Source organism: Rhinolophus ferrumequinum, chromosome 18 (assembly GCF_004115265.2).
Source record: "Rhinolophus ferrumequinum isolate MPI-CBG mRhiFer1 chromosome 18, mRhiFer1_v1.p, whole genome shotgun sequence".
Lineage (NCBI taxonomy): Eukaryota > Metazoa > Chordata > Mammalia > Chiroptera > Rhinolophidae > Rhinolophus > Rhinolophus ferrumequinum.
The window spans coordinates 52,016,179-52,043,935 of record NC_046301.1 but is presented as its reverse complement, the minus strand read 5'-3'; the positions used below and the strand labels follow the sequence as shown (position 1 = coordinate 52,043,935).

General features: G+C 40.5%; 1 long non-coding RNA gene across 2 annotated transcripts in view; it reads left to right on the top strand.

Moving 5' to 3' along the window:
• LOC117038019 (uncharacterized) overlaps nt 1-24,422 on the top strand; it is a 46,104-nt gene extending 21,682 nt beyond the window's left edge. The window contains exons 3-5 of one of the 2 annotated variants that reach the window (XR_004425602.1): nt 18,237-18,283; nt 21,091-21,161; nt 22,409-24,422. This is a non-coding gene — a long non-coding RNA (uncharacterized LOC117038019). Of the gene's footprint in view, nt 1-18,236; nt 18,284-20,266; nt 21,061-21,090; nt 21,162-22,408 lie in introns of those variants that run through there. The other variant, XR_004425603.1, reaches the window with a different exon arrangement.
• The last annotated feature ends 3,335 nt before the right edge of the window (nt 24,423-27,757 follow it).

The following is a 27,757-nucleotide window of genomic DNA, read 5'->3' as shown; positions in this document are numbered from 1 at the left end:
TTATCTTCATTCTATTAATGGGATGTATAATATTTATTGACATTCATATGTCAAATCAGCCTTGCCCTACAGGGTTAAACATTGCTTGATAATGGTGCATGATCCTTTTGATGTGCTGTTGAATTTGGTATTTTAGTATTTTGTTGGAATTTTTGCCTTTATATTCATCAGGAATATTGGTCTATAGGTTTTTTATTGTGGTTTTTTTTTTTTCTTGTAGTGTCTTTATCTGGCTCTGGTATCAGGGTATGCTGGCCTTATCAAATGAGTTTGGAAGTGTTTCCTCCTCTTCAACAATTTGGAAAAGCTTGAGAATGATTGACATTAATACTTAAATGTTTGGTAGAATTCACCAGTGAATCTGGTCCTGGGCTTTTCTTTGTTAAGAGGTTTTGGGTACTGATTCAGTTTCTTTACTCATTATGTGTCTGTTCAGATTTCCTATTTCTTCATGATTCAGTCTTGGTAAGTTGTATGTTTCTAGAAATATATCCATTTTTTCTAGGTTATCAAATTTGTTAGCATTTTAATTGCTCATACTAGTCTCTATGAACCTTTATATATCGTGGTATCAGTTATAATGTCTTTTCTTTCATTTATGATTTTATTTACTTAAGACTTCTCTCTTTTTGTTTATCTAAAAGTTTGTCAATTTTGTTTATCTTCAAAAAACAGCTCTGAGTTTTGTTAATCTTTTCTAATGTTTTTCTAGTCTCTCTTTTATTTATTTTGCTCTAATCTTTGTTTTTTGTTTTGTTTTGTTTTGGGTTTTTTTGTTTTTTTGTTTTTTGAGGCTTTTTTTGCTAACTTTGGACTTTGATTGTTCTTCTTTTACTAGTTCCTTGAAATATAATGATATCTTGTTTATTTGAGAACTTTCATTTTTCTCAATTTAGGTGTGTTTATTAATAACATCATACCTCTTAAAACTGCCTGTGCAATATCCCATAGGTTTTGGTATGTTGTGTTTCCACTCTTATTTATTTCAAGAAATTTTTATTTCCCTTTGATTTCTTTGATCCATTGGTTGTTTCAAAATGTGTTGCTTAATTTCTGCATATTTGTTAATTTTACAGCTTTCCTTCTGTCATTAATTTCTAGTTTCATATCATTGTGGTCAGAAAAGATATGGTATAATTTCAATATTCTTGATTATCACTTGTTTTGTGACCTATCATATGTCTATCCTGGAGAATGTTCTGTGTATGCTTGAGAAGAATGTGTCACCTCCTGATGTTAAAAGGATGTCTGTTAGGTTAATTTGAGCTAAAGTATGGTTCAAATTCAATGTTTTCTTGTTGATTTGCTGTCTGGGTGATCTTTCCATTATTGAATGTAGAGTATTAAAGTCCCCTACTATTATTGCACTGATGCCTATTACTCCCTTCATATCTGGTAGTATTTGGTTTGACAAATACCAAAGTCCCCAAGTTAAGTGCATATATATCTATGAGTGTTCATCTTCTTGATAAATTGACACTTTTATTATTATATAATGACCTTCTATTGATCATTTTTAGCTTAAAGTCATTTTGTCTGATATAAATACAGCTATCCCTGCTCTCTTTTGGTTTTCACTTGCATCCCTTCACTTTTAGCCTATGTGTGACCTTAAAGCTGAAGTGAATCTCTTGGAAGCAGCATATATTTGGATCTGATTTTATCCATTTATCTACTTTATGTCTTTTGGTTGGAGAATTCAGTCTATTTTTAGTAGAGTAATTTTTGATAAGTAAGAAATTACTAATGCCTTCTCATTAATCATTTTCTGGCATGTTTAATTTCCTTGTTTCTTTATTCCTCTCTTGCTGCCTTCCTTCACAAATTGATCATTTTTTGTAGTTATATGCTTTGATTCTCTTCTCTTTATCTGTTGTGAATCTACTGTAGCTTTTTGCTTTGGGGTTACCATGAGGATCACATCAAATATATTATAGATCAACAATCTATTTTATGCTCATAACAACTCAACTTTCATTGCATCATATAAAAATTCTATTCTCCTATGTGTTTGATATCATGATGTATCTCCTTTTATATTGTGTATACATTAACAAATTGTTGTAGCTATAGTTATTTTTTAATATTCTTGTCCTTTAACCTTTATACAAGAGTTAAATGGTTAACATAACCATCACTTTAAGAGTATTAGAGTATTCTGAATCTGACTATATACTTACCTTTACCAGTGTGTTGTGTATTTTAATATGTTTTTATACACCTAATTAGTGTGTTTTCTCTTCAGCCTAAAGCACTCCTTTTAGCGTTTCTTGTTAGGTGGGTCTAGTGATGCTAAATTTCCTCAGTTTTTGTTTGTCTGGCAAAGTCTTCATCTCCCCTTTATTTCTGAAGGACATCTTTGCCATAAAATATTCTTGGTTGGCATAGTTTTCTCTCAGCACTATGAATATATCATTCTACTCTCTCCAACCCTGTAAGGTTCTACTAAGAAAACTACTGATAGTCTCATGGTAGTAACTTTTATTAAGCTGTTTCCAAGATTGTCTCTTGACTTTGATTTTTGAAGTTTTATTTTAAGGTGTCTTTGAGAAGATCTCTTTAAGTTGATTTTATTTAGTGACCTGTCTGCTTCATGAACTTAGATATTCAAATATCTCCACAGATCTGGGGAGTTCTCACCATTGTTACTTTAAATAAGTTTTCTGGCCTTTTATCCCTCTCTTCTCCTTCTGAAACTTCAATAATTCACAAATTGGTTGTTTTGATGGTATACCAGAGATCACGTAATCTTCACTCTTTTTCATTCTCTTTTCTTTTTGTTTCTTTAATTGGAAAATGTCAATCGATCTGTCTTTATTCCTCCTGAGTCTTTCTTCTGCTTGGTCAAGTCTATTGTTGAAGTTCTCTATTGAATTCTTCAGTTCAGTCACTGTACATTTCAGTCCAAAATTTCTTTTTGGTTCTTTTTATTGTTTTCTATCCTTTTGTCAAACTTCTCATAGTTTTCTTATATTGCTTTCCTGATATCATTGTTTATCTGTGTTCTCTTGTAGCTCTCTGAGCATCCTGAGAACAATTATGTTGAGTTATTTGTCAAGCAATTTCTTTATCCCTTGGGGCCAGTAACTGGAAGTTAGAGTATTCCTTTGGTGGAGTCATGTTTCCCTAATTTTCTCTGATTCCTGTAGACTTATGTAGGTGGCTGCACCTTTGAAGAAACAGTCATCTCTTCCAGACTTTATGGAATGACTTTGGTAAGAAAGATTTCCACTTGCAGGTGGGGACACACTGGAGTGTGGTGTGTGCCTGGGTCTAGTGGTACAGAGTGCCAAGTAAGAGATCTGTGGTGTAATTGGGCTGGAGTGTGAGGCATGATATCTCTTCAACTCAGACTACTGGAACCATAGCATTGAGAACTGTGTAGTCCTTGGCAAGTGCTACCAAGCATCTATGTTGATGATAAGAGCGATCAGGTTCCTTAGCTGTGCCTCCAGGTCCAGTGGTGGTGGCCAGAGCTGGTGATGTGCACACATTTGGCTGTAGGGGCCAGCTTTGTATGCCTGTGTAGTGGTGGGGGCCAGTTGCAGACACACAGGTAGTTGTTGGGGCCAGGGTAAACAGCTGCTGGAGCCAAGGTAGTTAGGAGGCCTTGGCTGTTGGCACATACTACATTGTCTGTTGGGTCTTGGTCTGCGTGCATGGTGGTACAGCATGGTGAGGGATTTGGACTGGTGGCATGCAGCTGCAGGTGATCACAGTGGTGCAAGCCAGTGACAGGCGATAGGGCCTTATCTGGGCCCATGAGCAGTTGTGATGGCCATGGCTGCCAGCTGTCCTCTCCCATGGCTACATAGTCTTTCCTGGACATGTACACACAGTGAAGGCTGGTGACGAGTGTCAGGCTTGCGGTGTGCAATTGCACAACTAGAGGGGCTAGACATAAGCACACGCACAATTGTGGGGGTCAACCATGGGCGTCTAGACTGGCATTTTGCATTCAAACAACCACAGAGGCCTGGGCTGGCTGCTGGTGCAATTTCCCAGGCTCCCGTGGTAGAGGGAGGGTACAGGAAGTGACTTAAGTGGCTGAAGTGAGTGAATGTACCTATAGGGAAAGCTGGCAAAAATCTGCAGGAAGTTTGCAGCAACTAAGCTGGCCATTTGTTTCTTCCTTGTTGTTGAAAACAGCTAGGTTTTTCCTGTAGAGCAGATACTGTGAATCTCAATCACTTCCATGCATGGCTGCTATTGGTAGTCCCCGCTTTTCTTCTTTGTTCTCGCCATCTCTATACATCTAAGTTTTGCCTATCTGAGAAGGATGAAACTGAAGTGGGACTTTCACATGGTGACCCAGCAAGCTAGGGAAGCCAGTCACTCACCCCCCTCTTCCTTTCCTGGTAAGGGGAGTTCTTTATAGCTGGGGACTTCCCTCTTGGCAATGAGCAATGCCAGTTTGGGGGACAAGATGATGCAGGGAAAATAAAGTTGTCTTCCTTCTCTTCTTGTGCAGTTATTCTCAGGCTTTTTTTTATTCCACCGTGTACCTAAGCTCTCCCAGAGCTGTTTTTGTTTATGGATAGCTACCTAATTGTTGATCATTGAGAGGTCTCCCTGCTGCCCTCTTGGTAATTTCACTTTGGCCTCGATAACTGTTGATTGAATGAATAGATGCAGTTCTTACCACAATCCTTGGTGGCTGTATAATCTTTACCAATACATCACGTAAGTGCAAACAGCCTTTAAATGGTCAGGATCTGCTATGTCCCATGCTTAGAAGTACAGCTTTCTGAAGACACAGACCTAATTTTTCTATTTACCTCTAGCTATCTGCAAGTGACACAACTTTTGATTTGGAGATTGTGTGTCACTTCTTTGAGGTCCAGAGATGGAAGTAGAAAGAGTGGCCACCAGCTGGCCTCATAATGCACACCAGGGTTTGTGACCTCTAAGATTTACTCATTGGTTTATGGGGGCTATTTCCATTGGCACCTGGGATGGGAGGTATGGAAAGGTGTCTAAATGGGATAAAGCCACTCTATTTACCTCAGAGTTTTGCTGAATCTCAAATAAAACAATGTATGTAAACATTTTTTCAAATTGTAGAACACTACAGAAAATAGCATATTATTAATAATGCTACACTAAATTGTTAGGTAAGTTTATCCTTCTGATTTTATGCTGTAAATTAAGTATGTACTATCAAGTCTTGCTACACACTGAGCTGGGCAATTCTCGATTTCCTTGTCTCTTATACAAACTAATTTGTATATTTTCATGTTTTATAGATTTTTTGCTCCAGTAGACATTTATTTCTTTACTTTCCTGTTTAAGGACTTCCTGGTTTTACACAGTTGCTTCATGTGACTGCTAATTTTGTTTTACATTTTGGAGGAGGAGTACATATTAGGCAATTTGTCCCTTTTATTTAACCTTTTCTAACACTATTGAGTAACTATAAGAAATTGGTCTTTAATACTTCTCAGTTTTCATAGTGACACAAGTTCTATGGGGCAAGGTTTTTCTATTTTAAAATAAGTCTTTATCTTACTCAATTCACATGGGTTGCTGTTTGTCCTGATTGGCCGGACATTGGAAAACTGTAAAAGACATTTTCACAATGACTTGACATTTCAAAATTCGTACAGATATTGAAAATCATGAATTTTCCAGACACTCCCAATATCAGATCAGAATTTTGTTTAAAAGGTTGAATACATTAGTTATTGAGATAATATCCATTTCTTTCTGAAACCTATGCACGCATTTGTGTACCTTTCATGTTGCAGGTGAGAAACAAAAGCCCAATACATACTGACTTGTTTAAAGTCATGCACTGAAATGGGAAGAGAGCTCTGGAGCTCATCTAACTTTTCCTACGTCATACTGCCTACCTTGCAGTCATCTGGACCCCTTTTGCTACAGAGAGCTGACAACAGCAATTCCTGCGGGACTGCATCTTTGAATATATATCTAATCATGCTTCCTCTTAGGAGATTTGATGTGGGAATTTCAGTCCTCAGTCCTGCATACGTGGCCACGTACAGTCTATTGTCATGTTGGATTAAGACAATTTCAGAGACTAGTGCAGTGTGCGCAGATCTGACCTGGACATCTGAAATATATGTGAAGAAAATAAGAATTATACTATTTGCTTTTTTTTTTAAGTTATAATTTAGATCGATTTAACCTCTTACCCATTTTTTCTTATCATTACTATTAAAAGAACACTCATCACTTCAGATTATTTTGACTGGTAACAATTTTCAGTTACCATAAAACAAATGATCTGAGAAATATCTTTAGACGTGATAATTACAAAAATATGCTTCCTCTATAAAAGTAATTACTCATAGTGACTTCATTCATTCATTGCCTCAAAATCCTGCCCTCAAGTTGCCCTCAGCAGGAATCACCATGTTCACAAAAGAAAAGTGGGTACAGAAGGAAAGCTGAGTGGGAATAGAAGCAAAGCAAGGCTCTCCTCTCTTATCTCTCGTAATACTCTGTATCGGGGGTGCCAAAAAAATGTATACACATGACTCGTATTCATCTTTTGTTATCGGTATATATTAAGTATTACAATTTTTTTTCAATTAAAGTTTATTGGGGTGACAGAGTATTACAATTTTAATACAGTTTTTTTCCTTTCTTAAAATGTATGTACACTTTTTTGGCACCCGCTGTATTTATAAATCTTTAAGTCAATTTGTTCATGCCTTTGGAGAAATCACTGTGCATTTTTTATTTGGGCACTTGGATAAATTCAGTTAAAAGTGATTTTAGACGTACTTTGTCCTCTGATATAAGCCACCCTTATTGTAGTGGGCACCTGGCCCATCTCGGAGTGACAATCTGAAATGTTTCCTTATACTGACTCCAAATCTCAGCTTTCCTAGTGTTATTTATCAAGGAAAAGACTCCGTGTGCCTGAATCAAGTACTGTGACCAATACTAGAATTATAGAGATAATTATAATTCTAGAAATAAAGAAAATGTTTCCTCTTTCAAGTTAATCGGAGTGTAGCACGTTTGGAAACCATGAATAGAAAAGTGAATTACAGAGGTGAACACAATGATCAATACAGTACAATGTGATAGAAATTATTGTGATACAGACGTCCCTATAAGATACTATCTGCATAAACTTTGGGCCTAGGCCACGCACCACAGTTGTAAATGTGGCATCTTACCCAAATTATAGGCCTCAGGCAATGAGCAAATAACCTCAGAATCCAAACTTATAAATATCTCCACTCATAGAAGAGCACTAATTAGCTGTATGATCAAAGGCATGATTTTAAAAGTCATATTTAATGAGATACAATTTACACTGTACAATTTATCCTTTTTAGAGTACAGTTCTATGAGGTTTGACAAATGCATTCAGCTATGTAACCACCATCACAATACAGAACAATTCCATCACCCCAAAAATGTCCCATGTGCCCTTTTATAATCCACACCTCCCCCAGCTGCTAGTCCCTGACAACCACTGACCTTTTCTCAGTCCCTATAGTTTAAAGACGGGGACTTAAAGAACATCTCGATCTTTGTAAGCTTTGGTTGTCTTATTCATCAGTGGAAATATTAATAATCTATTTCCAGGGGTTGTTAAAAGAATTGAATAAGATAATATATGTAAAATGCGTAGCACTATGCCTGGTACATATGAGCACAGTATGTTGTTAGTGATGATGATGAGGTTGATGGTGATTAAATGTTGAGCACTGAGTTGTAGCCCAGACATCACAACGGTGTGGTGAATAAAACTACGATTTTGTAAAACACACTCTCCCAAGTAATACAGAAGCATTTTCTGTAGTATCTTGACAATCGGTCATCAGGCCTCCATTAAAACGCTTCCATCAATGGGAAACTCAGGATTTCTCAAAGCAGTTTATTACATTGGTGGACAGAAAAATTGCTTAAATGTTCTTTTTGCCTTTCCATAATTTCTACTCTCAGATCCCAATGACCTTAGGACACAAGTTCAATTTCTCTTTCACATAATAGGTTTTTCAAAGAAAGCACCCTCACCTCTCTTTATTTCTATTCCTGAATCATTTCCCAGCTAAAGAAGATCAAAACAGATACAGCTAGAGATTATTGGCAGAGGATGCAAGGCGGTAGATTATGACTCGGTATAAAAGGGAATGTTCTAACAGAGTTATTTAAAGATGAAAGAAGTGGAAATAGAGGTAATTATTTCTCCATTCCTTAAGATGTTTAAATCCTGGTTGAAGAATCACTTATCAGAGATGTAGGAGGGTCTTGAGTATTATATGGGTAATTGGACCAAGTAATCGCTAAGCTTCTTCTAGCCTGGAAAGTATGAGTCGACAAACATTTGTTCCTTTTGTCGTATCTCTAAAACATTTTATCTGTAATTTCAGTCATAGAAATCATCTTGCCTCCATAGAGATGGTTTCCGCCTTGCGTTTAAAATCCATTTATCTTTCTTCAGTTGTTTACGCAAACTCATCTCAAGTTTTTGTTAATCACATTTGGATAAGAGAAAATAATGTATATCAGAACCTCTTGAACAACTTTAAGGATTATGCAAAATATAAGGTGCTGTAAAGCTCTATCTAGTCTGAATCCTTGAATAGCACCACAAAATTTTATTGTAACTATTTTTAGTGGAGATTTGTCTAAATTCCATTTATGTTATGGTTACAGTTTTTACAGTTAAACCATTATGCTTAACTGTCTTTTTATTTTTCAGTTTACTGGAGAAGTGTTCACATTTTCTGTATGATAGCATTATTGTTGATAATATTAATTGCAGTATTGAGTTGTAATACAATAGTACTTTCAGGGCTAGAAGACAAATATAAGGATGGATTTTTCCCCCTACAATAAAATAGTTTCATACCTCTTCTGGTGTGTGTGGGAGTGGGGGAGGTTCTACATTTTACTGTATTTTCCATCCCCAGTAGCTGTCACGGTGCACTTACATATGGCCATATTTGTCTATTTTCAATTTATTGTGGCTTGGAAATTAGATATATAAGCTTATTAGAACAAAGTGTGAAGCAAGGGTACATAAATTCTGAGACACGAGGTATAAAACACATCAACTCCCATGCGTGGTTCTTATATAATATTTATTTTTGCAGCTCAGAGTCCTTTAAAAATTAACTGCATGTTTTTTCTTGTATTGTGAAGAGGGGGGACGAGGCTGTGAGTTACCTGAGATCATGTACCATCTAGAGTTTATTGCCCTATTATTAACCAAACTCAATCTCTGACCTTCGTTTCCGGGATTAACAATGGCAGCTGCATCTCCAGCAGCGCGTGCCGTCTTTGGAGCAGACCCAACAGGTAACTGGAGAGCAGCATGCTTATGGTATCGAAAGAGGAGCCAGACCAGAGTATGATTCTAAGCCAGATATCTTGGCTACTTTTACTAATTTTTGATAATCATCTCATTTAGTGGATATTATTTCAAGGAACATTGTGAAGAATGCTAAATTCAAAGAAGTCAGAAAGGAAGCAGAGAAGAGGATCTCTCCCAGCAGTATCTCCACTTGGAACAATGGAGCTGAGAAATGGGAGGCCAGAAAAAGGACAGAAGGACGTTTGTAGGATAAAATCTCCAAGAGGCAGGAAGAACTACGACCATTTTTCTTTGAGCTCATTTGTCACTGGTTTTCCAGGAGGTATATTTAGCTCTTTGTCGCTAGTAAAAGACATGCTCCTGGATCTAGCAGAATGGCACCATTCCAGGTGCAGCACCAGGAGGAAGTTCTAAGGTCACTAATGTCAATGGTAAAACCTGTAACCATAAAAAAAAATGGACTTCTTTGAATCTACTGGACACCCTCCATCCAACAAGTTCTGCCAGTGGCCCAGGCAGAACTTGTTCCCTCAGACTACCAGGAACTGTGCTCCCAAAACCCTGAACTCTATGCACAAAGACATTTTTAGATAAGTGCTTGTAAACTTCAGTTGTGCATATAAAGCATTTGGGGACCTCACTGAAATACAGATTCTGATCCGGAAGGTCCGGGGTGGGCCTGAGATTTTGAACACGCTCTTTGGTGATGCCCGTGCTATCGGCATGGGCCCCTCTTTGAGTAGCAGTGTTTTCAAATATATCAGCTCTGGTTAAATTAGTTAGAAATCTTGAAATGAAAGGGAATAGTTATAAAATAAACCAAATGCTCAACTCCACACTGTTAGTGCTGAAGAAGCATAAAGAACATCAAAAAAAAAAATTTTTTTTTAATAAAATAAAACGGGGCCTGTCTTTCCCCAAGCCCATTCCTCGTGAGTGATGGCCTCCTGATTTCCAGTCCATGACTTTTCAGGTCACCTTGCTTCTCCTTATGAGAGATGAGTTCAGAAAACACTGAAGAAGAGAGGGCGCTGGAACTGAAGAGGGAGGTAAGGCATGAAATGCTTACAAGTAGAATAAAATTATAGAGTAGAGTCAACAGAGGGGAAAAAGCAACTAGGAAGAAAGGGGACAGGTGATAGGAGTAAAAGAAATCTGGCTGCAAGGGTGAGGGTCCCAGTAGGAAGTCCTTGAGAGTGATCAAAATTAAGGATGTTGGGAAGATCCTGCACTGAAACTTTCTTCCAATCGATGTCAAGAGACTGTGACCATAGAAAAAGGGGGCGGGGGGGGAGCTCTGTTGAATCTGATGGACAATCTCTCTCACCTTCCATCTATTCCTAATTTTGCATTGGTGTGCAGTCTTTTTCATTTTGAGTGGCTCTCTTATTGTGGGCTTCTTTTCAAATACCCCTGTCTTAGTTTAAATTGCTATAACATAATACCATAGACTGAGTGGCTTAAACAACAACAATTATTTCTCATATTTCTGGAGACTGGAAAGTCCAAGATCAAGGTGCTAGCAGATTTGGTGTCTAGTGGGGACCCAATTCCTGATTCAGAGATGGCCATCTTCTCACTGTGTGTTCACATGGAAGGAAGAGGGTGAAAGAGCTCTTTGGGGTCCCTTGCGTAAGGGTATTAATCCTATTCATGAAAGCACCACCCTCATGACCTAATTATCTTTGAAAGGCCCTATCTTCTAATACCACCATATTGGGGACTAGGATTTCAATGTATGAATTGGGTAAGGACACAAACATTGAGTCCATTGCAACTCCTGAAAAATTGAATCGTGAGTCTTTTATTATCTTGGCAAGTACATTTAAAACATGCTTGTTTGGGAAATGTAGAGGCAGCTTAGGCACACTGGCAGGAAAGCTACAGAGCTAATGTGAGAGCATGAAAGCCATGGAGATCAGGCACTAGAGACAGACCCTGGTTCATGTGCAATGGATTTTCTGGGTGTAAGGGAGCCTGGAAGAGAAAAGAAGATACTCAAGAAGTGTGTGAGTTGAAGCAAAATTAGAGATATAGACGTGTGCTCATTGTGTTTGTCCCTGCTCTGTTATTTGTTTGAATGCTCCATCTCCTGAGACTTAAGGCTCTGAAACGGTCACCAAGTAACTTAAAGTCAGAACTCAGATGCCACCCGCACTGCACACACATCACTGATATTCTTCATTTCTGTGAGGATAAATGAGGATGATAAATCAAGGTGTTCCATTCAACCATAATATTTTGCATCGGGAAGCATCACCTATATTTATCATCATCCCATGTATACACTTACCCCCAAAACAAAAACAATGACAAAATTAGATCCATCACAAATTTTAAAGTAAATTCTGCTTTATTCATAAACAAGAATTTTCTTCTTCTTTCCTGCTCTCTCCTTCTCTTTCTCCCTCTTCTTCTCCCCCACTCTCTCTTTCTTTTTGATTTATTTGAAATTTAGAAAACAGCACACTCCACTCAAGGACAACATTGATCCTTCATAGGATAGTTAGCCCCATATAGAAAATAAAAGTTTACTAAGCAGAAACAATGTCCAAAGCAACTATTAATTTTCCAGCTGAATATATTTTCTGCTTTTTTTTTTTTTTTTAAGAAGGGTGCAGCTCAAAGTGGCCCATGTGGGGATCCACCAGCATTCTTGGTAGTAGTACCAGTAGCAACGCACTATAACCAACTGAGCTAACAGCCGCCCTATTTTCTGCTTTTTAAAGAAGTTGTTTTTCAAAAATAAGTGTCCTGCTAGCTAAGGTTCTCTCACCATTATGGAAGTCAGTAAAAGTCCAAAGATTTTGCTTTGAGTTTTGTGGGGGTAATACTTTCTAACTTTTCTTCAAAAGGACCGGCATGTACAATTTTCTAAAAAGAGACATATCAGGGGAAATGTTTGTTCCTAAGTCTGAAGATGGTTCTAAGTTCTTTTTATTCTAAAGAGAATGACTTGTTGTATAATGAACAGTTTTGATGTGATGCAATCCTGGAAACTCTTATAGGGCTATGTTTGAGTGCTCGGAGATTTGTTAAATTTTTTAGAAGGAGGAGGCTATAGGATAAAATCAGGACCGGGATCTGGGATCAGCACCGTGTGCTGTCTGTGTTGAATGACATTATTTTCTCCATCTGAACCACTTAAAGTGTCTCTGTCTGGGGCTGTGCAAAAACCGCCTTCTCTCGGATTCCCTGCTTATTTGCTCGATTGTGGAGGTAGGCATGGTCAAGGGAAAGAAGTAGGCATCTGGCATCACACAGACCTGGATTTTCATCCCATTTCTGCCATTAGCTGTGTGGCCTTGAGAAATTTTCTGGAACTGTCTGAGCCCCAGTATCTGTTTATAAAATTAAGGTAACAAAGTCTCTCAGGCTTCTTAGGAAGAGTAAATGAGATTGATGCAATCAGTCTACTAGATTGGAAGAATATGAAATGTCAAGTGGGGTGCATTATGAAATTAAAAAATCAAAAGGCAGGGAGCTGTCAGTCTTAGGTTCAACTAGCTTAGGCATTCTTAAGGAGCCGTGGAAAATTGTTTCAATGTAATACTTACTTCCGTCTCTTACAAGTTCATAAAAATGACAACTAAATTAGAAAACCTTCTCTAAAATCCAGACGCCTGCCCAGCCTGACTGACAGCTTGATTTCAGCCTCATGAGATGTAAGCAGAAAACCCAGATGTTCCTGCTGGATCTCTGACCTATAGAATAGGTGACACACTTATAATCTGCAATAAATGCGGTCATTCGTCTGTGGTGATTTGGGATGCAGCAGTAGGGCTCTAATACAAGATGTAATTTCGGGAGTGGAGAGTGAGGACGGAAAGAGAGAAAGAGGGAACGTCAACTGTAAGGGCTGACTTACAGCCTCAGAGGGGACTGCTGTTGAAGGCAGTGGGCACTCCATTGTCCTGTGATCTCCTGAGAGGTGGGCAGAATGCCACCCAGAATTTTCCATCAAAACTACAAGACCTCCGCGTATACCTGCCAGCTCTGCCCGGCTCATCCTCTCCTTACGTAGCTAAGGGAGCCTTAATGACTATGCTAACCGCCTCGTCCCATTGCCCACGGTGGAGGAGATGAAGGCCCCACAGAGAGACAGAAACTCCCCGAAGTGAAAGGCTGGCTCTGTAGAATGAGTCTGAACTTGCCCAGAACTTCCTGGAAAACTGTTACTGAACATAGAGGTAGGCCAAGGTGATATGTGAGGGATGCTTAGAATAATAAATAAAATAAAAATCCTGGAGTGTCAGATCTGGGCTCAGCGAAGAGAGGGCTCTTGCCCAGAGGAACCAAGTCTCTGCACAGCAAGGTCAGAAGGAGAACGCAGTTCCATGACCTCCAGTTACCCTCTCTCCACTGCTCCTAGAGCTTCACCTCCACCAGTGAAGCAAAGTTAAACCCGTGAACTCAAGAATTCCTAAGCTGCTTATCAAATGCCCATCTACCTTGCCGGCCTCCTGTGTTCCAAGCTAGACTACAAGGTTACTTCTAGCCTCTAAGTTCGTTTCACACTTAAATAGGTGGTGCTTCCTACTCGCAGTTATATTTTCTTGTTTTAGTGTGTTAACAAAACAAAACCATACCCAGCTTATTGTTGCTTACAAAGAATTGAATACCAGGATTTCTGGGGAAAAAATTATATTGAGCTCATTCCTATACTTTCAACTTTGTCAGCTCTCTAAAGTTCATTTTGAGTCATCTAAAAACTTCTTAGCTTCTCCTAAATGGTGACATGCTTTTATTTTCTCTACGGATTCTGGACTGGGAGTGAAATTGGAAAAAAGTGGACAGAGCAGTAAGATCCCCAAACTTATGACTGACGAAGTCTTGCTAATTTATTTGTAAATGTTCCAGACCTGCCATGGTAATTTACACCTATTTTTAAAGAAATAACTTCATTACTTCCCCTAATACTTAGCATATCCTATCTTGAGCAACGGAAAATTTACATAGCAACTCAGTCATTGATAAAGAATTATTTTTACACCTTAAAGTGAGCTTGATAAGAAGCTTTTCTGAGCATTTAATTTTATTTTATCTAAATGTCAGTTTTAAAAATTTAGACTTGGTTTTTCAGATGCTCAATCACTCTTGAAATAATCTAGTCACCGGACTAAACAAACATTCTCATTACATTTAAGCTCCGTTCTGAGTAGCTGAATTTATAACAAATAAAAACATGGAGCTGATAGTTCACAAAAGATTGAACAAAGACTGCTTACACTAGAGTTCCGTTAAAATGACTTAAAACACTCTGTTTACATAGAACTTTCTGCAACACATCTAAAGCACTGTATTTTATTGATTTAAAGACACAACTTTTTTTTTAAGTTTTAACAACTCTGAAATTGGAATGTGTGTTACCTTGCTGTCAACCAAGGAATATGTATGATATAGTTGGTTTTGCCTGCATGTACACAAACATCAAAAATGCTAAACCTCACACAGCCTGGTTTCTAACGACGTCCCTGCTGATAGGTCGGCCGGTAAAGGAACGCACATGGTCAGGCAAGTTAAGAAAGTTTTTATTGTAAGAGAGAAAAGTATATCGGACTGAGGAAAGACCGCTACAGTCCGGGCTGCACGCCTAAAGGAGATTTGCAGCCCCAAGGGAGAGGATGAAGAGGGTTTCATAGGGGCTGTGCTGACAGGGGAGCATTGTTTGAACAGAAAATGCTCACTGCCTGTAAGCCAGTAGCTGTTTTGTGGCGTTTTCTGTTATGGCAAGTTTGGCTCTGTCTGCAGGTGCAGGCCAACAGACTTTTTATTGTCTTCTTGCAGACATGGCTCTTTCTGTAAGTCATGGTCTCTGAGACCTAGGATTCAGAGACCTAACATGAAGTCAAGGTCTCTAACATTCAGAGACCTAACACCTGCCGATGTCTCCGACCACTCTCGCCTTCCATGAGTTTGCTCCAAATACAGAGATCTGCCTGGGTTCCGGATCGGTTGTGCATTGGATCATTTTGCCATCCATTCAGGATGCCTGCAATGCAGTTGCCTCCAATCTCATTACGATTATCATTCCACCATTCAGATCTCAGCCTAACATGTGCACTTCATGACCTAAACCACCATAGCTGTCCAATCATTAGACATCTGAACTGACACACCACCATCTGATCTTCTTCTTATTTGTTAGCTTCTTTATTGACTGGTTGATTATTTGGTTGTCTCCCTTCACCGGAATATAAGCTCCTGCTGAGTCAGTCTGCTGGCCTGCTTCTCTGCGGCATCCCTGGCACACAGGACAATACCTCACACATAGTAGATGCTCAATAAACATGTTAAAAGAAAGAATCCATGTCAACTTTATTTTAACCCATATAACATATAATACTTCTATTACCAAGACAAGTTGTTTGTTTGTTTGTTTGTTTGTTTGTTTGTTTGTTTTGTTGAGCAAAAGAAACAAAAAGAGGGAAATACTAATTGAGCAGATCTGGCTGGTATGACAAATGTGTGCTGGATTAGATGTTAATGGTACAAACCCCAGACTTCTCCCCATCCCCATTTAAGACTTTTCCTCCATACTAGTTTCTAAAACCCTTCTCTGTGGTCCTCTCTCCCACGGAAAGGAAATTCATACTGTCTCCTTTTTGCATGTTTCAAGAAATTATCAGAAGTGAGAAAAATACCTACATGTAGTAGGAGCACACTTGCTTTTTTGAATAAATAAATGTATATATGTGAAGAGAGTGACTTAGTAACCCCACCCAATGACTGAATAATTCTATGGAGCAGACCCACTTTGGGAAGCAGGTGAGTTTTATGCTCAGATTCCAGTAAATTAATGACAGGATCTAATTATCTAGGAAAGTACTTATCACTATTTCTTATCACCATGTCATGGAGCCAAATCCCCCTAATTTCCTCTACTGGTACAAACGATGCCCTTATATTTTCATATAATGACTCTTAAATCACTGGGTAAATATTTTATCAAGTCCCTTTCTTTCCAGAAGCTCTTTACTGTGTGTCAATTTAAGGGAATTGTGAGAACTGTATGTTAAAATTACAGATCTTAAAAATGGACAAGAAAATTTCTCCTGGTCTAGGGGCTGTGGCTCCAGGCATGTATATTATCATACCATTTTTTGTCTGTTTTGTTTTTTACAAATAAAGGAACTGAGTCCTGAGAAACTGAAGGTAAAGAACCTCATTTGTGAGAAGTGAAGATGGCAGTAAGGTTACCTTCCCCATAGTTCTCTGCTCGTTGTAATTCTGATCCCAGCACATTCATTTTCAGCCTGGGTCACATCATTAACATTTCTCATTTTAAAACTGAGGCAAAAATACCTCTGCCATAGACCAATACTAGGTTATTCAATATCAGGGGGAAAAAACAGTTTTGATTTTCTTTAATTTCTATACTCACCAAATGCTTATTGTAAACATTGTGTTGATTTTTATTTGTATAGCCTTTAACTATTTTCACAGTACTCAATGTGTGTTATCTGTCTTTCTGGGGCAGTTGAGATATTACTGAATCCACGATAGAAGAAAGAGTGCACAAGTCGCTCAGAGGGATGGCAAAGGAAAGAGATCTGGAAGACCCTGACCCTAACCTTGATTCTAACCCTAACCTTTACCCATAGAGAAAAACCCATACACATCATGACCAATGGAGAGTGAAAATGGACAACAATTTAAAACATCAAGAGTCCCAGCAGAAACACAAATGCTTGAAAAACACTGTTAAATGGAGGAAAGAGTGGGTGAGGCAAAGAGAGTGATGTGAGTGGGTGCAAAGGAGGCACTCAGAGAAAGCTGTCAGGAAGTGGGTGGATAGACAGGTTGACAGGTGAGAGGAGGAGAGATGAATGACACGATTGGGGAAAGGTATGAGGAGAGGGCAGGGTGAGAGAATGAGCAGAACTGAGGTGCCATACAGGACTCGGCGTTCCATGTGAGGAGCATCCAGGAACCATTGCTCAAGAAATTAACCTTTTCTGTGGCTCCAAGGTCAACTTTTCGGTGTCAGGGAGAGCAAGTGGAGGTGAAATTAGGCAAAATCAATTCAATCTCTAATCTTACTCTTTGTAATCAGCATCTAGTTAGATTCCAAGTTATATCGCCATAACAAGTACCATTTGTACTTTCAAAATTTGATATTTTTTAATGAACTCTCAGGTGAAGTAGGTAACGAAATAGACTAGCTCTGTGAAATTTGGCTGGTTTTTCTTTGAAGGAAAATATTTACGAAAAAGAGTAGAGCTTCTTGAATTCACCTTTACTTTACAAAAGAAAAATAGCAGGGTATATTTACTGTATTAAATAATTTTTTAATTTCAATTTCGTGTATTCGCTATAAAAATGTGTGTGGTTGCTTAAAATCTATAGAAACAAACAATCTTCTCAGTAAAGATCAATCATTTTCGGCTTCTCATTTCTTGTGAGGAAACTGCCATACAATTTAATGTAATCAGGTGAGTGAGGAAAAAGCAGAGGAGGCAAGATTTATAGGAAGGGACGTCTCACGCTGACAGGAAACAGCGCCACCTGCTGGTAATTATTTAACTTATTTTTCATTTTCTGTCTTTAAAAAAAGAGGACTGTGAAATAATTTTTTTTTTTAATTTATTGGGGTGACAATTGTTAGTAAAATTACATAGATTTCAGGTGTGCAATTCTGAAATAATTTTTTAATGAAGAAAACTTTAGATTTAAATTTTCAAATAAAAAAGCCTCATGGAACACGTTTAAAAATCAAGTGTAATTAAATAACACAACATAAAACATAGCCTGCAGACTCACTCTTTCTCTTCCCTTCCCTTTTTTTTTTTTTTTTTGCTGTGCTTTCTTGTATTAATCTTTATACATCATTTTGGTAAGTCTTAAACTGCTGCCTCTTGACTTATCCATTATAGATGTTATCTGTCGATTTCATGAGCTTGACACTGAATATTGAGCTTTCTTTCTTTCACAGGTGGTGGACACAGAGGTGGACGGGTGGCCCTGACAATGAAACAACAGGTGAGAAGGGACTTGCTCTCACTCCTGAATTGATCCATCTTTGGCAAATGGTCAGGCTTCTCTTTTTGGCCCAGATCTTACAACGGCATCCAGGAAATATCAGTGCCAGTTATGTTCACCACCCCATTTGGCACATGGCAGCTCAGGGGCTGCCGTGGAAATAATTCCCACACAACATTTACACTCATTTGTTCCAGCCTCCATTAAGGCTGTGCTTTCACGGAAGGGATGGTACAGGTTTGCTTGTTTGTTTCTTTATTTGTTTTCTACCCTGTGGACTGAGAACAGAGATATTTCCCTCACTCACCATGTTAGTGGCTGCAACCACCTTAGGCATGTAGTGAACACAGGTGAGGAGATGTGCGAGAGCAGAAGTCTCTAGACGAGTGGGGAGCGGATGTCTCATCAGATGAGCCCAGTGATCCAGGTGCTGGAATGGAGGCTGTGCAGCCTTGAAGTGGGGGTAGGGGGATTGGACAAGAGAGAGCAATGACACAAAATTTATTTAGTGTCCTAATTTTAAATATAGTAAGGTTTTTATAGGCTATACTTGAACGGTTTGCCAACTTAAAAAAAAATAAAATTCCCTTAACAAACTTGATCTCAACAGCTCCGTTTTCCTCAGTTATTAACCTTGGTTCAAACTTGAAAACTGAATGCAATGTATGCAGAGTATCATTTTCCTTATTTTGACTGTGCATTGAGGAGAAGCAGTATAGCAGACAGAATACAATGTAGAGTGTTGGTCATCCAAATGACAGACTAGGAGGACAGACTAGGAGGGCATCCAAATGACAGACTAGTGAGAGCTTCTCCTCCAAGCTCTCACTTCCCCACAGTACATCTATAAAACCACCAGAATCTGTCTGATCCAGCTGGGGATCTCAGCCCAGGGGACCCAAAAAGTGGCAACAACAGTCTCTTTCCTGCTCCCACCATTGCCAGCCCTGGCAGGAGCATCCATTAACCTCCAGGACGTGTGTGTGTGTGTGTGTGTGTGTCTGTGTGTGTGTGTGTGTGTCTCCTTTCTTCCTGGCACCCCCGCGTCTTGCTTAGTGCTCCTCTATGTTTCATGACAGCAGTGGCCATGACCAGGCCAATGGGCCAGAAGCCTCTGTCAGGTTGTGTCCTTTGGTGCACACCAAGTTTGTATGCTGGGTCCAGGTTCAGTTGTCCCCTTGACTCGTCCCTGCTGTGGGAAGGGAATGTCCTTCCCTTGAGAAAGCAGCCCAAAGCTCAAGGAGGGAAGGACTACGCTGGTGTCAATTGGGGCCAGCAACCCTTGTTGTGGACAATTGAAGTGGCCAGTGAATTGTTAGGGCCTCCTGATATCGGCGAAGGGGCTGAGGATGTAAGGGAGCCCAGGCCTGCAGAGTTTGGGTCCCACTGGGCCCCGATTGGCCCTGGGTAGCAGAGAGGTTGAGGGGCTGAAATGCAAGCTGCCTGCCTAGGGACTGGAGTGGAGGAGGGATGGAGAAGCAGGAGCTGTGGCCCACCTCTGTTTCTAAAGACCTTCTCCTTGCTGGCTCCTGATGCCAAAATATAGAAAAGACTTTATTCTAGCTTTTGAAAACTGCTTTGGCTATTCTAATTCCTTTGCCTTTCCATATATGTAAGTGTTTTTAAAAGATAAATACATGTTGCTTGGAGTTTTGGGTTTGTTTGTTTGATTTTTACCACTGGAAGTTCTACAACTTGTTGTTTTCATTGATCAATTCACCATCAACATCCATATCAGTACTTATACATCTACCTCATTTAAAACTATAAATAAACCTAAATTGTCTGAGCCAAGACAGGACAGTCTGGGAAAGGAAGGGTGTTGAGGAGCCGTCTCAGCAGCTGGGCCTCTGGGCAGCAGGAAGTGGGGAGACAGATAGATGCAGGCGCAGCCCGCCCCCCTCACCGCCACCACATACCATTCCTCTTTGTATTTAACCATCCTGATTGTAATTACCTGGGGTTCATGTGTCTCCTTGGCAGACAGTGTGTTCTTCGGGGACAGCTTCAGAGGCTGCCAGACCTAAGTTCTGAGACCTCTGTGTGACCAGTAGGACCAGCCACTGGTACCTTTGGAGCCTCCGTTCCGAATCCCACATGAGTGTGACAGCGATTCTGTGCCAGATGAGCTGCCCGAGGTGGGGGTGGACTGCGAGCCTGACCCTGGTCCCCGTGAGGTGCTGCAGCTGTGGCTGTAACCCGTGAATGCTGTCCCTGGGACCCCAACCCTCCACAGGGCTCTGCTTGTGGAATGTCTGAATAGAGCAGGAATGAGCAAGAGAAGGACGGACAGTTCTGGGCCACATTGAAATATAGGGGATTTGACTTTCCTCTCGGCCACTTCCAGTAGTTCAAGCTGGGTCCTAGCCCTGAGGCCACTGGCCACACACCCTGAGAGCGCACTGTGTCCTGGGAACTCAGAGGATGCAGCTTGTCCACCAGGACTTACCACCACGCAGGAACAAAATACATGATGAATTGAGCGAGTGAACAAATAAATGGGCACCTGCCTAACAAGTAAGAGGAAGGGCAGCGCACCCAGACCGAGGCTTGGAAACACAGGGCACCCTGGGGAATGTGATGACAAACCAGCTATTCTTAGTTGCTGCCTCGGCATTTAGCAGGGTGACCATCCTGTTCACAGCCAGGGTCTGGGCAGTTAGACTCCTGCCACAAGTTCCCACTTGGCTGTTCCCGGGACACCTTTGGCAATAACCACTTAGAGCAGAACATACGAAAAGTTAGTGACCTACACCCCAACCACCTTATAAATAATATGTACTTGCTTCCCTTCTGTCTCCTGCCAGCCCCTAGGATGGAAGACTGCCTTCCCCCAGCTCATTGCACCACCCAACCCGCAAACCCATTTCTGAGATCTGTAAGTAGTAAATCTTCTGCCTTTACTTCCTTTGTGTCAGTGTATTGACTTCACCTGCAATCAAAACGACACCAATGTTTTCACTTCCCTAACATTGGAGATCGGATGCTGAGGGAGCTACCTGCTGAGCACGTGTGCGTGTCTTTTGACCCCTCGTTCAGCAGGTCATAATAAATATTCATAAACCAGCTCTGGGTCCCCAACATAGGGAATAGTGGGAGAGGCCGCAGGGTGATGCCTGCCTCACACCCTCTATGGCTGTCTTGCCACCACAAGAGCCTGTGCTCTGGCCCCTCAGGGGACCTTTGTCCGTCCTCTGCTCTGGGATACTGCTTGTCATTCCTGGCAACACCTGACTGTGTCACTCAGTGTCCACATGTGTCATCGTACCTCCTTCCAGGGAGCTCTGTGAAGAGGGAAAGATCAGAGTGCAGTCCAAGGCTGAAGAAGAAGAGAGGATGATGAAAATCCCCACAGCGGTGGCATGAAGGGGTGGGACACAACAGAGGGATGAGGTGGGGCAGAGGTCAGGCCTGGGGACTCAAGGATGGGGCCACTGGTGGCTTCCCTCACCAAGAGGGAGGGACTTCAGGAGGAGGGGTAGTCATGAGGCAAGGGACGACCTCCATTTGTGACACACTGGCTTTGAGAAGTTCAGAGCACCCCAGGGCAGAGACATCCAGGAGGAGGTGGTGTGACAGCACGTCAGGATCAGGTGCTTGTGGCTCAATGAGATGGGAAGGGGGCAGAGTGGAAGGGGACTGAGGACTAGGGGGACGTTCATTGACTGGTGTCACCAAGCTGGAGACCCCTCATGTTCATTTCACAGCCTCCTGGTGCCTAAGAGAGCGCCGGGCCAGGGAGGCCACGGGCTGACTTGACCCAAATCCACCTGAGTTTCCTCTTTGAATCACCGGAATACAAGTTGCTGAATTCATCAGATTGGTGACCCAGGCTCAGGCTAATTACCTAGGAAGGTGAAAGCAAGGATTTCAAATCCAAAAAAAAACATAGACTCAACACAAAACTGAGAATCCAGACTACAACCTAAGACTCTCAACATGTAGCTCATCGAGGCCTTAGGACCACTGCACTTGGTGTTTTCTCAGCCTGGAATAATTTGTCCTCTGCATTGCTTGTTCCCTAAACACTTTCAGAAATGTGTTAAAACATCCTTCCTAACTTTATTTTTGACCACCTGACTTTGTGTATATTTTACTTCTTTTTTTCCCCGTCTCCCCGACTAGGCTATCAGCTCATGAGAACGGATACCTCTGTCTGCTTCACCCACTGTGTGCCCTGTGTCTAAAACAGGCCTGGCGAACAGTAGGGTCTCAGTGACTGTACACTGAGTGAGTGAACACTGAAGGGAGTGGGGACACCCGGCTGTCATCCAGCACTGTCCCAGATGGAGAACGAAAGGGTCAGGAAGACCTGCTGAAGATCTTGTGCTTTTGGAAACGTTTCGCTATTGAAGAGATCCAAAATTAAGTCGCGGGAAAGTAGCTGCCCTGATTTGGGGACAGTCCTAAATATAATAAACTGCTAGGGGTGTGCGGGTCCAAGGCTCTCAGAAGTGTTTTACATCCTCCCAGCATTTCCTTCCCTCTCCCTAAGAAACCACACATTTGATCTCACAGGTTGAACCCCATTAGTCACTCAGAGGATCTCTGGCCCACAAAGGCGACAAGGGAGGAAAAGGGAGACTGATACCCAAGTACCGAACGGGAGCAGGAGGGGTTCAGGTGGGGTCTCCAAATCCCAGGAGGAAAATAACAGAGGCACACACCTGCATTCATCCTCCAAGATAATGCTGCAGGGAAGAAAACACCTACAACTCAGTGAGGCTACATCTCAACCCTTAGAAAGAATTCTCCTCCTCTGTCCCCCATCCATGCACACTGCATCCAGATTTGAAAGTAATGTATTATTTTCCATACCTGTTCAGCAAGGATTCAGAAAACGTGCACTAGTCAAGGTGGTGAGGGTGCAATGGGACAAGCACTCTCAGATGCTCCTCTGGAAACGTGTGGATGATGCCATTTTTCTGGAGCATCCTTTGTACTCAGAAACTGTAAATTTTATAGCCTTTGACTTAGTGTTTCTACTTGTGGGAATTCATAGAAAGAAAGTAATCAGAGATGCTGACAGAGACTTACATACATAATATCCACTGCGGCATGTGTATGATAACCAAAAATTGGAAGTGAATTAAATTCCCTATTAATAAGAAAACTATAAAGACAATCAGGATCTACTAGTCAATAAGTACCAAACAGCTTAAGAATCATGTTTATTCACGGGTCCCTCATTATTTCTTTTAAACTTCTTGTATCACTGAGGTCGAGGGTCCTCCATTTCTTTGAGCACTTTTCCCATTTTAAAGATAGGAAACATGGGACGTCATGGTGCCCACTCAGTGTCTTGTTGCCACAGCTCCCAGAAGTCCTCTCCCACAAAGGCAGGGCTCCCAGTGACCATGGAATACAAAACAACTCTCATCACTACACATCCTCTGGGACTGTCGTGGCTTTGGCCCAGGAAGACTTCTGGGGCAGCATAAGATTGGGGACTGCCACAGTAAGTGTTCAACTACTGCCAATTAACTCATTGCTGAGGCTAATGTCTGCGATTTCTACATTCACTTCAGCATCAAAAAGTAGGTTCTCTGGCTTCAGGTCCTTGTGGAAGATGCCCTTCTCATGGCAGTGCTGCACAGCAGGTGGTAGCTGCTGGACTATGCATCGGGCCTCTTTCTCTGTAATGAGGCCGTGGTTCACTAGATACTCAAACATCTCCCCTCCCCTAACAGTTCCAGAGGAGTTAGAGTGCCTCTGGTGAGTCCATCACCTAGAACACTTTTATGATATTGCAGCAATTCAGGACCTTCATGCTCTGGGCTTTGCAGGACAGTCTCTGGGGGTGGGAGGAGCTCTGCTGACTCTTGTTAATGACCTTCCTGAAAGAAGGCAGAGCTTTCAGGTTGACCCCAATATGGCCTTAAGCAGATCTTTCATTCTAAACCTTCGAGGTCAGGTGGCTATGAGTTGATCGATTCAATATGTTGAAGAAAAAAAGCTGTCAACTAAGAATCCTACGTCTGGCAAAACTGGCCTTTAAAAATGAGGGAGACATTAAGACATTCTCAGTTAACCACAGCTTGAGAGAGTTCTTTACCACTAGACCTGGCCTGCATGAAGGGGGTCCTTCAGGTTGGAATGAAAGGACCCTGGGCAGTAACTCAAAGCCTTATGAAGAAATACAAACCTCTGCTAAAAGTAAACATGTGAATGATTATACAAACTAGTATTATTGTAACTTTGGTTTGTAGCTCCACATTTTTGCTTTCCACATTAAGAGACTAATGTACTTTTAAAAAAATAAAGAACTTTATGTTTTTGAACTTGCAAAGCATAAAGATGTAATTTTGTGACATCCATAACTGAAAAGGCATTGGGTCAGAGCTGGATAGAAGCAGTTTTTATGAAAACTATGAAATTGAAGTTAAGCTGGTATGAACTCACATAAGAGTGTTAAATGTACTCCCCATGGTAGCTACAAAGAAAACAGCTATAGAATATACACAAAAGTAAATGAGAAAGGAATTTAAACATTTCACTACAGAAAAGTCAGCTAAATACAAAAGAAAGCTGTCATGCGTGAAATGAGGAACAAAAAAGCCATAAGGTATATAGAAAGCAAACACCAAAGTGACAGAGAACTAACTGGTAAGTCTCTCCATGTCTGTAATTACTTTAAATGCAAGTGGATTAAATAGGCAGAGATTGACAGAATGGTTAAAAACACGTGAACCAACTATAGACTATCTATAAGGGACTCACTTTAGATCCAAAGACACAAAAACTATGAATTTGAAAGGATGGAAAAAGACAGTCCATGCAAACAGAAACCAAGAAAGACCGGGGCCCATTCGAAGGAAAAAATAATTGTGGAGTAAAAGACATAGATTGGCAGAATGGATTTAAAAACACAATGTAAGTATTTGCTGTCTACAAGAGACTCACTTGAGATCAAAAGACATAAATAGATTGAAAGTTAAAGTATGGAAAAGATATTCAATACAAATAGCAACCAAAAGAGTACAGGGGTGGATATACTAACATCAGACAAAATCAACTTTAAATCAAATATACGCATGTTCATGGCAACATTATCCACAGCAGCTAAAATGTGGAAGCAACCCAAGTGTCCATCAATGGATGAATGGATAAGCAACATGTGGTCTGTCCAGACAATGGAGTATTTTGGAAATTTGAGAAAGGAGGGCATTATGCTATAACATGCATGAAACTCGAGGGCATTATGGTAAGTGAAATAAGCCTGTCACAAAAGTACAAATACTGTATGATTCCACATCTATGAACAGAATACTTAGAATAGTGAATATCATAAACAGCAAATAGAATAGTGGCTCCCAGGGGATGGGGACTGGGAAGAATGGTTATTTGTTGTTTCGTGGATATAGTGATTCAGTTTTGCAAGATGAAAAGAGTTCTGGAGATGGTGGCTTGTACAACGTGATGAATGTATTTAATACCACTAACGTGTACACTTAAAAATCGTGAAGGTGGTAAATTTTGTGATGTGTATTCTACTGCAGTAAGAAAAAACCTGGGGTGGAAAGTTTTGTCTCACCCCTCCCTACCCAGCTGTCTTGTGACTGTGTGTGTGTGTGTGTGTGTGTGTGTGTGTGTGTGTGTGTCCGGACAGGCAAGGAAGTGAATAGGAGAGGCCAGCAAAGAGAGAGATTCCTGGCTAAAGATTCCTGACTGTATTGCATACTCCTGAACTAGAGAGACTTCTCTCTCCTGGTTTTTAATCACATTGATCTCAGTCATTTCATTCCTCTTTTCCAGAAAATCACATTAGACTATGAATAATATGAAACTGAGAAGACCTAATTATTGGCAATGGAAAACATGAAAGTGGGTTAACTATGGAAGTAACTAAGCAACTTGTTCACGATGAAGAGAAACGATCTGCACCGGATTAAAGTTTTTATCAATTCAAGCCATCCTTCAACATCAGCAGAGAAAGGACAAAAGAAACTTGAAAAAAAACAGCTGAAGTGAATCTTGGTGCACAGCAATCATGAGACAATGAGTGAGTGCTGTTTTAAGGGAGGAGATTGACTCCCCAAGGATAAGACTCACAGCCATACAGGGGGTCCTCTGGTCCCCTCCTGGGAGAGGCACTTGTGGGGTGACAAACACACAGGGTCTCCTTCACCACAGAGGACAGACCCTCACTATAACGGGCAAGAGAGTTGGCCACTGGAGATTGAGTCCACCTCCAACCCCACTCCCCTCCCTGGAAATCAGGGTGTGGGACTGAAAGTTCCAACACTCTATTCATAACCAGGTTCCCTGGCAACAAGCCTTAAGTGCTTTCCGAAAGTCACTCCATTAACACAAACCCAATGGTGGTAGGAAGGAACTTATTATGACTAACCGGAAACTCACTTCACCTTTATAGCTCTGAAGTGATTTCAGGAACTGAGGACAAGAGACCAAATATTAAAAAAAGCTCCCATTGCTCATATCACTCAGGAAATTCCAAGGCTGCTGTGAGCCAAGAACCCTCAATGAAGACCAAATATACATGAGAAATATATTTTGGTCACCTGAATGACCTAACATCCTCAAGTTATAACACTCTTATGTGAATCCATACCAGCTTAATTTCAAGAACAGATCAAAACTCTGCTCCTTCACATCTCTGACCTCCATCCAGTTATTGATGTCACCAAATTATATCTTTACGCATTGTGTGTCCCAAAACATAGACTCATAATTGTTTTTTTATACATTAGTCTCTTAAGTCAGGTAGAAAACACAAAGTAGAGCTACAGACCAATGTTACAATAGTACCCGCTTTTATAACTGTCCATGCATTTACTTTGAGCAGAGATCTTTATTTCTTCATAAGGCTTTGAGTTATTGCCTAGTGTCCTTTCATTCCAACCTGAAAGACGCCCCTCATGCAGGGCCGGTCTAGTGGTAAAGAACTCTCTCCACTGTGGTTTATCTGGTTTATTTTCTTATAATATCATGATATCAGTTAAGTTGTAGCATCATTTTTTGAACAATCAGACTTTAAGAAAAAAGAAGTGAATATTTTAAGTGTAAATACTATAAGGTCTTTAAAAGACAAAAATTATGACAGATTTTCAAATTATAAATGAAAAGGTCACTGTAGCATCCTACAAATTTTAATTTCTAATGAAGTAAATGTCAGATTTTAATATTCCACATAAACAAAAAAGCTCTTTGGGGTCCTTTTTATTTTTTTACATTTTTACTTTTTTACAGAGAAAAGGGGTCTTGACTCCAATAAGTGAGAAAACCACTGTGGCTTATGCTCAGCTGTGATTGTTTGTATCTTGCTCCGACCTCATAAGGCACCACTGTGGTACATTAGGAATTACAAAAAACCCTATATAAGGTCCTCGCTGGGCTGAGGTTTTTGTCCTTCATAGCCCAGGAAGCTGATTTGTGGTAACCTGACAGACTTGAACCAGTTAGCTTGTTTTCTCTTCTCTCTTTTGTTTATTTATTTATTTTCTTTAGTCATTT